At 46.5% G+C, this 11,545-nt stretch overlaps 1 long non-coding RNA gene across 1 annotated transcript in view; it reads left to right on the top strand.

Moving 5' to 3' along the window:
- Nucleotides 1-11,545, top strand: part of LOC309398808 — a 62,557-nt gene that overhangs the window by 427 nt on the left and 50,585 nt on the right. The gene's annotated exons all lie outside the window — the stretch shown is intronic.

Below are 11,545 nucleotides of genomic sequence, written 5' to 3' on the forward strand. Positions count from 1 at the left end.
AAAGTATTTGGCCCTTAGGAAGAGGCCTAATTGTATTAGGAGGAGGAATTGTATCTCCAATAGTCACATTCATTGTTTGGATATGGCCAGCTTTAGTGATGGTCAAAAAAGACTTGCTTATGTAATAACTCACTTACTAGAACAGCACATTCCCTAATTTCTTTCAGAAGGATCAGAACAACAAATGTAATCGTGCTTGGAAGTTTCAGTCAGTCCAAAATATTGAAAGAATATTATGAAAGGTCTAAGACTACCAAATTAGATGATATTTATGGTACTTATTGAAATTTGATAGCAGAGAAACTCAGCAGAAAATTTGCTGTTCAGTAGTACAAGACACTCTGGATCAATGAAGTAAGCTCTTTTGCTTAATTATTCTCATTTGTTGCACTGTAATCTGAATGTTTCCATAGAGAAAGAGGTAGAAATCAGGATAAAGAGACATCACACAATCTGATCTCTTTCTACCTTTCTCTCATTCCCACTTGTGGAGTGTTGTGCCATTTTCCCATTTGAATTGCTTTCTTTCAGGATATGGAATGAGAGTTCTGCATTGCATTTTTTTTCTACAATAATTTTGGTTAGCAGTTCTGTTTTCCCTTCTAGTTTTCATTAAGTTTATTTAATCAATATCTTTTTCATTTTGGAATGATGATTCTTCAGGATTCCCAACAGAAGATAACAGGAGGAGCTTCCTGGGGAATGGCGGTCTGCCTCTGAGCTCCGTATGTCTACGGGGGCTCTTGACGGGGCAGGGATGCTGCCAGCCCTCTTTTCCATCCTGAGGGCCGGGAATCCAGTTAACGACCACCCTGGCTTTTTCTAGGACCCAAGAGGGTCCTCCAGGGTGGTCGGACAGCCAGGGGGAGGGAGGACAACATGCCGGCTGGAGTTGGAGTTGGAGGCTGGCGGTATGGGTCGGGAGCCGGAAGCGGCGACGGTCCGAGCGGCGGAGGGACGGCGACGGCCCGAGCGGCAGAGGAATGGCGAAGGGAAGCGGCGACGGCGACCCGAGCGACCCGAGCGGTGACGGCGATGGCGATGGCAGCTGGAGACGCAAACGCCAAATATCCGGCTGCTGTGAGTTATGAACCAGCGGGAAGCCTGGTGAGAGCCGTATGAGGGCCGTGTGAGGGTTGAGTGAGGCTCGAGGTGCCGGAGGCCGACGGAAGGCCAGTGGGAGGACCATAGGCCAGCCAGAACGGCGCTCGGGCCTGGAGCGGTGGCTGAGGGTCGCCGAGCATGCGGAGGGCCACTTGTGGTGGAGGCAGGCCATGACGGGGATGAGACACTGAAGGTCTGCGCTGGAGGTTTGGCAGCAGGATGGAGGTTTGTGTCACTGGGGGCAGGGCAGGGACAAGAGGTTGCCCTGGTGACTGGCAGGAGGCTTAACGCCAGGTCTGGCAGAGGATTCATCGGCCTCCTGACAGCTGACTGCTTGGCTGTGTCCATCCGCTCCTCGCTGACTATTTACCAACTATCTGCCCTCGTTTACTATCTGGTTGTGCCCACCCGCTCCCCGCTGACTGTCTGTACGCACCTGTTGGACCACCCCCCTACCATCTTTACCCCTGCCGTTTTACTGTCCATCTGCCTCCTCCGCTCACTACTCACTACTCACTACTAACTACCAACTATGGTCTATCTGCCCCTTACCGCCCACCACTGACTATCTTCCAATCCCCATCTATAGACCATCTAACCAACTTACCATCCCTCCCATCTAGGATGTGGACTATCAGCACTTGTTAACCTCCTTTCGCATGGAACCCTGGCTTGCTAATTTATGCTAACTTCGACAGTACCGAGTAACAAGCTTTGGCCCTTGACCAGGGGAGACGTCAGAAGCAAATCTTGAGGGACCACGCTGGGAGGAGTTTGACTCTGTTGCCCCCGAGGATTTAGACGGGTTACGTGGGCGACTGCGAGCCACTACATGTTTATTGGACCCGTGTCCCTCCTGGCTTGTACTGGCATCCTGGGAGGTTACACGAGGCTGGCTCCTGGGTCTAGTGAATGCTTCATTGGATGAGGGGTTCTTACCGGCCGCCTTGAAAGAGGCGGTGGTGAGGTCCTTACTCAAGAAGCCTTCCCTGGACCCGGCGGAGCTAGCTAATTATCATCCCGTCTCCAACCTTCCCTTCTTAGCAAAGGTTGTAGAGAGTGTGGTGGCACAACAGTTCCCACGTCACCTGGAGGAAACCGACTAGACCCGCGCCAGTCCGGTTTCCGGCCTGGTCACAGCACGGAGACGGCCTTGGTCGCGTTGGTGGATTATCTCTGGAGGGCCAGAGATAGGGGTTGTTCCTCTATCCTGGTCCTATTAGACCTATCAGCGGCTTTTGATACCATCGACCATGGTATCCTATTGCGCCGGCTGGAGGGGGTGGGAGTAGGGGGCACTGTTTTGTGGTGGTTCTGCTCCTACCTCTCTGACCGGATGCAATGTGTGTTGGCAGGGGAGCAGAGGTCGACCCTGAGGCCGCTCACTTGTGGGGTGCCGCAGGGGTCGGTCCTCTCGCCCCTCCTGTTCAACACATACGTGAAGCCGCTAGGTGAGATCATCCATGGTTTTGGGGTCGGATACCACCTGTACGCTGACGATATGCAGCTGTACATTTCCACCCCAAACCACCCCAACGAGGCCATCAAAATGATGTCCCGGTGCTTGGAAGCCGTTCGGGTCTGGATGGGGGACAACAGACTCAGGCTCAACCCCTCCAAGACGGAGTGGCTGTGGCTGCCGGTGCCCCGGTTCAACCAGTGGACTCCATCGCTGGCCATAGGGGGTGAGCAACTGTCCCCCGTGGAACGGGCGCGCAATTTGGGCGTCCTCCTAGATGCCCGGCTGTCGATGGATGACCATGTGGCAGCCGTGGCGAGGGGGGCGTTCCACCAGGTTCACCTGGTGCGCCAATTGCACCCCCTATTGGACCAGGACGCCCTACGCACAGTCACTCATGCGCTGGTGACGTCTCATCTGGACTACTGCAACGCTCTCTACATGGGGCTCCCCTTGAGATGCACCCGAAGACTACAGCTAGTTCAGAATGTGGCCGCGCGGGCTATCATGGGGAGTACCAGGTACTCCCACATAACACCTCTCCTGCGCGAGCTGCACTGGCTACCTGTGGTTTTTCGGGTGCGTTTCAAGGTGTTGATTACTATCTTCAAAGCGCTCCATGGCACAGGACCTAGTTACCTGCAGGATCGCATCTCACCTCATACATCCCTGCGACCAATTCGCTCCCACAGGGAGGGACTCCTCCAGATGCCGTCCACTAAGCAATGTCAATGGGCGGCGCCCAGGAGTAGAGCCTTCTCTGTGATGGGCCCAACCCTCTGGAATGACCTCCCCCCCCCCATATCAGAACCACTACCGACCTCCGCTCCTTCCGACAGAAACTCAAGACCCACCTGTTCCAATTAGCTGCCCTAGCCGATTTATAGTGCCATTTTTAACCTCCTGGCAAACATCTTATGCTGGGGTCGTTTTTTAGGGGTAGTTTTTTAGGGGTAGTTTTTACTTCTCTAATGCTAATTTTAATTATTACTGTACAGTTTATATGTTACCTCCTCCATCTATATTTTTCTATATTTATGTATTTATATTGTTGTTTTAATATGACTGTACACCGCCCCGAGTCCTTCTGGGAGAGGGCGCGGTCTATAAATTAAATAAAAGTAAAAGTAAAAGTAAAGTGTAATCATTTCCAGACCTGGAGTGAGGTTGAGATCCTATAATAATAGAAAATGGAGCTCATTGGCTTAATGTATAGCTCCCTGAAATAATTGTAATAATTGCTTGACATGAAGAAAGAATGAAATGGGATTTTTGTATGTGAAATTAATTTACACAAGCATTCTGATTGTGGTGCAAATGTGAGTATGTTGATGGTAAAAGTTGATGTGAATGTACTTTGATTCCCTTTCATATAAAGAAACAGTAAGTTGCAAGGTTGTTTAATGGTATGTGTGTGTATGCATATGTGTTATCATTTCCAAACCTGATGGCTTGTGGGGAAAAAAAAGTTTCTTGCTCCTTGTCCTTGTGTATATGTGTGTCTAAGTCTTGGTGCACCCTCAAGCTAATTGTAACTGAGATGTCTCCAATCCAATAAGACAAGAATTTTAAACTGGCAGAAATTGCCTTCGCTCAGTTTGTCGGGCCCAGAAAACTGAGTGTAGGGGGAGGGGAGTGTTTACTTTGTTTTTGTTTTCCCTTCCTTCCTTCCCTACACCTTAAAGCAGCGGTTCTCAAATAGTGGGGCGCGCCCCCCTGGGGGGGCGCGAGGCTCCGTAAAGGGGGGCGCGAAGGCTCCCTTTCCATCTGGGTGCAACGGCGTGGGCGGCGTGGGCGAGGCATAATATATCCCGCCTGGAAGTGGCAGCACTTCGGACTGTGGATTTTCATTGGCGCCGCGGGCTGGAGCTGTGCACGAAGCCTGCTCGGGCGGGGGTGGGAGGGAGGGAAGCATGGCTGTCCCAGGCTTCCCTCCCTTCCCCCCCCCGAGCCCAAGCAGACTTTTTGCACAGCTCCAGCCCGCGGCTCTGATGAGTCTCTGAGCAGTCCCCAGCGCTGCCACTTCAAGCCGGGATATATTCTGCCATGCCCTCGGCGGCGTCTTTATGCAGGTAGCTCGCCTCCCCGCCAGCCCGTCTGGAAGCGGAAGGGGGAAGGGACAAAGCGCTGTTGGGGAAGGGACAAAGGGGCGGCGGTCGCCCGATCTTGCCACCACCACCCCTTCGCCACTGGTAACGGCGATTGTTGTGCTGCTGCTTCCAGCTGGGATGCTGGAGGAGCTGCTGGCAGGGAGGGAGGGGAGGAGGGAGTAAGGATAGACAAGCAAGAGGGAAAGAGGAAAGAAGGCAAGCAGGCAGGAAGGAGGCAGAAGGAAGGAGGGAAGAATGGAACTGGAAGGGAGGCAGGGAAGGAGGGAGGGAGAAAGGAAGGATAGGAGGATAGGGAAAGAGGAAAGAAGGCAGGCAGGCAGGGGGAAAGAGGAAGGAGGGAACTGGAAGGGAGGCAGGAAGGAAGGGAAGGAGGAAGGGAGGGTGGAAGGAAGGATAGACAAGTAAGAGGGAAAGAGGAAAGAAGGCAAGCAGGCAGGAAGGAGGCAGAAGGAAGGAGGGAAGAATGGAACTGGAAGGGAGGCAGGGAAGGAGGGAGGGAGAAAGGAAGGATAGGAGGATAGGGAAAGAGGAAAGAAGGCAGGCAGGCAGAAGGGAGGGAGGTGCAAGGAAGGAAGGAAGCATAGATAAGCAGGAGGGAAAGAAGGCAGGCAGGCAGGGGGAAAGAGGAAGGAGGGAACTGGAAGGGAGGCAGGAAGGAAGGGAAGGAGGAAGGGAGGGTGGAAGGAAGGATAGACAAGTAAGAGGGAAAGAGGAAAGAAAGCATGTGACTACGGTGGGAGACGAGGAAAGACCGGTGTGCTATGTTATGCAGAGGTCTACTTATAACAATTTTATAGACAAATTATACTATTTACAGTCGCGCGGGGGGGGGCGCGAAATGTTTTCTTCTTCCTAGGGGGGGCATGACAGAAAATAATTGAGAAGCACTGCCTTAAAGTAACAACTCAGGAAATGTTTTAAGTTCATTTACAAGAAAAGTTTCATCCTTGCAGTTATTGTGTGTTTAAATGATTTTACCTGTTGATTTCGCTCCTGAAGCATGTGAACCCATACTTCACAGCTCAGGTGACACAAACTGTTTCCTAGACTTTTGGGATTAAGTGGAAACTTCATGCTGTCTATTCCACACAGAGTAGTGGTGTTGAAAACTTTAATGATTTGATTTAATGACAAAACCAACTCATAGGAGAAAATTATGAGGGTTTTTGGTTGTAGCAGGGTATTGTAGAATATGGATATCGAATTTTGCCCTTCTAGCTAAACCACTGTATGAATCCACAAAAGAGACATAGATAAGAGAAGAGAACAAGCAGTCCTATTTTCTACTACAAGCATTAACAAAAACAGGCATTTGAAATTTTAAAGTAATCATTGTCTTAACTTGCCAACCTTGAGAAATCTTTCAATTTGTATGTGGAGTAAAATAGCACTTGGAATCCTGACTCCAGAAAAGGGAAGTGGCAACACCCCACAGCTTAGCAAATTGATTTTTAGGCAGCCAATTACTCTATAAATAAATCATAAATGGGTGAATGCATTGCCACTGGCACTTTGGTCTGCGTGATCCACTACACAAATAGGGGCCTCTTGGGTGAGTCAGATGGTGAGAGAATTAAACAAGCAAATACAAGAAATCCAGCAATACTGTGTGTCCCTCAGTCCACCATTTCTGACCACCCCTAGTCATAATATTCAAGTGGGAGAAAAGTATAGGTAAAACACTGGAAAGGAGAAGAACTTGAAACCTAGATGGAAGGGCCCTTATACTGTGGTCATGTGTTCTCCACTTGCAGTAAAAGTGTTGGAATCCTACTTTTTGATTCACTGGACTCGAGTTAACCCAACTGCTGATGAGTATTGGGAGGTAGACCAGGATGAAGCCCATCCTCTAGTGATATGCTTAAAGGAATGCCCCCTAAAAACTGCCCTACCAGCAACGGGCAGGAGATACGGGGCAGAAGAGGCCCTACTGAAGTCACCCCTGGAAGCTGACTTCTTGACGTATGGCTGAAGATTTGGAGGAGGAAGACAACGTTCTATTTATTAGATATAAAATGTATTAGAAAGTTTGAGTGAGCACCTGTCAGGAAATGGCAAGCCAAGTATTCATAGTCATAACTGCACTATCTCTCACTTTAGTGAATGTACTTATTTGTTGTATTGCATATTCATCCCCCTCCAGAAAAAGACAGGTGCTGAGGCTAAAATCATTGACTGTGACAAAGAGGAGTGAGAAACCTCAGAGGAGTTCGAATCCTCTGATGACACTTATGTTTGAGAAACCGTGAGAATGGGTTCTTTGCAGTATAATAGGAGTTTCTGGATTGTGGGTGATATGTTTAGCAAATAAAATTTGGTTTTGTGGTCGTTATGTTGGACACGTGGGAAAAAATATGGGTTCAGAATGTTAAATTTACACAGTCACAGAATTTAAGGGAGAACTTTTATAAAATGTTTTACAGATTGTACTTAGATCCTAAAAAATTATCATGCATGTACCCAAATGTTCAACCAAAATGTTGGAGATGCGGGTGCCTAGATGCTACCTTTTTTCATGTATGGTGGATTTGCAATAAGGTTAAAGCTTTTTGGATAAAAATATGGTGGGTTATGCAAAATGTATTTAAGAAAAGAATACAATTTATTCCGCAAACGTTCTTACTAGGTATAACTAAGGACTTTACTAAAGGGGAAACAAAATTGGTTTTGTATATGGTTACAGCAGCTAGGTTGTTGATTGCGCAACATTGGAAAAAAGATTTTTTACCGACAATTGATCAATGGATTCAGAAAGTGGCGGGGTTCGCCGAAATGGCAAAAATTTCAGCCTTCTTAAAAGATCAGAAGCAGGAGAATTACACACAGGAATGGGTAAAATGGATTGATTACATACAGAATAAATATCAGACTAGGAAGTACTATGTAGCCTTTAGTTAAGAATGTTTAGACTGATAGATGATCAGAGTAAATAATACATGGGATGCCTGGAATTGTTAGAGTGGTGTATAGCGGAAGTCAGGGCGGTGGGTTTGATTGGGAGGTGGGGGAGGGTTAGGGTGGAGGGTGGGGAAATATATATGCATAACTAATCTAGAAGATGGGATTAATGAAATATTGCTACTTTAAGAGAAACCTATATTAGGATTTATATATGTTTAGGTACAATATTTGAATGAGAAATCTATTTTAAGATGGGGAGGGGGTACAGTATTTGGTACAATATTTGAATGAGAAATCTATTTTAAGATGGGGGAGGGGGTACAGTATTTGGTACAATATTTGAATGAGAAATTTTTTTAAGATGGGGGAGGGGAGGGGTACATTATTTGTATGTGATTTACATTATATGATGGGGGGGCAAAAAGGGGGAAAATTTGTTTGTGTAAAACTTTTTCAATAAAAAAAAGATTTGGTTTTGTGGATTGTGCAAAGCTGATATTGCCGTTCCTCAAACTATATATAACCCCTGCCTTTTCCTTGACATGGTGATTCAGTAGACTAAAAGAATTGTGTTAGGAGAAGTTTTGCGTGAGGGATGATTATGAGCTTTTTGTGGCTCTGGCTGTTATTGGCAAAGGACTTGCTAAGTGATAACGTCCTGAATAGTAGTTCCCAATGTTGTGAAAATACCCGAGCAACCCCCCTTGCTCCTGAAGAAAGATCCGAGGATGCTAAAAATCCCAGAGAACAGGGTGGAATCAAGTTACAGGATGTGGAACAGGTCTGCTCCCATCAATAGCGCATCATTTATGCTTGGGGACGGAACCGTAAGCCAATCCCACCACCTAAAGTAAATTATCTGACAAACCCTGTAAGAAACAGGGCAGAGCAAAGGGAAAACGGGCCCCTGCAACAATTGAGAAAAGGGAACTATATGTTAAGAATGCTGGAGTTAGGTCAAAGCCTAATTAATCAGACTGATCCTGACCTAGGTCAAAAATGCTGGTTGTGCTTGTCTGCAACCCCTTCATCTTACAATGCTGTTTAAGATGAGCTAGATTTTTGGGAAAAGACCAAAGCTGCGATAATCTTTGACAAGGGAGGTAGATGGAGAACCAAAATGGCAGAAGCCCAGCTGCATGGTGATCTGTATGAGGCACTCAAAAGACTGGGGATGAGTCCTCTCCCCATCGTTGGCCCATAGCCGTTGGTGTAGAAATCATAGGGTCACCCTCCTTTTGTATCAAACGCTATCAGGACCTGGCATTCCTGTGGGGTCACTGTCAGAGAACAATGCCCATCTGAAATGTACCTTGCCTCTAGGAAAACCCTCATGGATATGAAATTAACTCTCAGCATGTCTTCCTCTGCTCACAAGCTCTTCCAACAGGAGGTCACTTTCTCGCTCCTGCCCCCCACTCATTTTTAACCGTTGGGAGGGGAATCTGACTATTGGAAGGTGCCCAAGGCCATTCCAGCCAACCTGCCTTCCCGTATGGCTTTCAATACAATCCACCATGGCATTTTGTGTTCAGTTTCCCCCGGGAAACACCAGTTCCCACTATCTCTTTGAAGGACCAGTTTTCAGGGATAGGCAAATGGACCCTAACCAAGAAGTTCCATTACAACCACTGACTGGTATGTACTTGGCAGGAACCTTACAGGTCTGGACTAGTGAAAGGAACCTTCAAGCCCTTGCCTTTTCTATGAACATAGGAGTGTGTGTAGGGGAGAATGGAGTCTTCTTCTTATGTGGGAAAGATGCATATTTATGCCTACCAAGTAACTGGACGGGGACATGCACTTTGGTACATCTTATCCTAAAAAATGGCCATTGAGGGTGGGCTATGTGTATTCCTGGGAGAAAATTGCTGTTTCTATATGAATAAACCAGGGGTGGTGGTTAAAGAACTATGAGACTGAGCTTCCTCAGGTGATCAAAGAATGCAAGGGACAGATGAATGGTTCTCTTGGCTACCGGGAACAGGTTGGATTAAACAAAGGCTGTTTCTTTTGGTATGTGGGATCGCAAGATAAGCCTTTTTCCTTTGCATAATACCCCTACTTAATTAACTCTTTATGAGGTCCAAAAAAGGAAATATTGGTTGAAAGGGAGTGGGTATGAACAAAACCCTAACACTTATGAAACTACACATTAATTATTTGATTAGGGTGAAGCTTCAAAAGGGGGGAATGAGGCAGCCGGAAGAGAATGGCCAAAATCTCATGATATCACCTGGGTATAGGATCCCCCAGACTCTATACTTTAAATCAGTAATATGTCCTTAATAAGCACTTTGATTAAACTCTGATCTCTTTCTTCCTCAAAATTGTTACAAATTTTACTGGAACAGTGTGGTAAGACGCTGTAAAGGAGGGGCACAGGAAGCCAAGTGTGAGTGTAAGATAGAACAGAGGTGAAATTGCCGATAGCTTAAGACATGATAGGAACTTCTCTTTTTGTATTTTTCCTATGTACTTCTCTGTTTGTAACATTCCAAAATGAACGTCTCCTTTTCAAAATGTCATGTTTGTCTTGTGTATGGAAACGCCTTGAGAATGCTCAGTGTGGAACACAACATAAAAGTAGCGTCCTGGGCAGAAACAAGGCAGTTCAGACTTTGGTGTGTGAACACGCTGAACTCGATGCATCAATAAACCTGTTTCCCTTGCACCTTCGTGGTCTCACGTCCCGTTTTTATTGAGCATTGTGGCGCAAGCCTCAACCTGCTGCAACAGTTCTAGAACAATACCTAAAATGTTTCATTAATTTTCAACAGACAACTGGATTGATCTTTTACCTTTTGCAGAACTGGCTTTCAGTAACGCTGTGCACTCAAGCACTGGGTTCACCCCATTTAGAGTAGCAACAGGCCAGGATTTCAATCCCATGCCCGAACTACCCACAGAGGGACCCACCATTCCCTCACTAAAAGAATGGATAGACAACCTACGAAACACATGGCCAGTGGTTAGATTAGCGTTACAGGAAGCTAGAGAGGCTTTCAAAACTCAAGCTGACAAAAAAAGAGTAGATCCCAAACCCTTCCATGTTGGAGATAGAGTACACCTATCGACAAAATTCCTGAAGTCATTGCAACCATCAAAGAAATTAGGACCACATTTCATCGGACCTTTCCCGATCACAAAAATTATCAGCCCACTAACAGTAGAATTACTCCTGCCAAAGACACTCAGAAAAGTCCATCCAGTGTTTCACATTAGTTTACTCAAATGAGAAGTAATCTCACAACTCAGACCACATGCACCTACACCTCCTGTTCCTATCATGATAGAAGGTGAACAACATTTTGAAATTAAGGAAATCCTGGACTCTAGGACCCACAGGGGGAAAACCCAATACTTAGTCGCCTGGAAGCATTTACTTTCAGCCCAAAATGAATGGGTAGAGAAACACCACGTTAGGGCCCCTGCCCTATTGAGAAAATTTCACTCCCAATACCCTGACAAACCTTGTTAGAATACTAGGATGCAATTTCTTTTCCTAGCTTTTTTCACAGATGGACCTCTCCTTTTTCTAAGGGACGGCAGCATGTCAGATCCCTAAAAGTGATACTGCCATTCAACTGGGAAGACGGGAGCCTCAGAGTTAAATCACTAGCTACATCTGAAACAACTGAGTTTTACAACCTTACAATGATTTCCTGTCACCGGGAGATTGAAGGGCCCAACATCTCTGGAGGGATGTTTATGATAGCTATGTGGGATATATAACTTTGATGTCTAACTAGAGATAGCCATGGGAATGTGTGTTTTATTGACTCCCAGGGCAGAAGAGGAAACATCTTCACATTTGTGTATTGGTCAGAATCTGCATTTGGACAAAGGGAAGGGGTCATTATCAGCTTAATCCCCATTTGCATGGCCTAAAGGTTTGAAGGTGCTGCTTTGCTTCTAATGGTTTTCATCATGACTAATTAAAGGTTCCTTTTGAAATAATCCGTTTCAA

The sequence above is a fragment of the Natrix helvetica genome (assembly GCF_964273705.1).
Source record: "Natrix helvetica genome assembly, chromosome: 1".
Taxonomy (NCBI): domain Eukaryota; kingdom Metazoa; phylum Chordata; class Lepidosauria; order Squamata; family Natricidae; genus Natrix; species Natrix helvetica.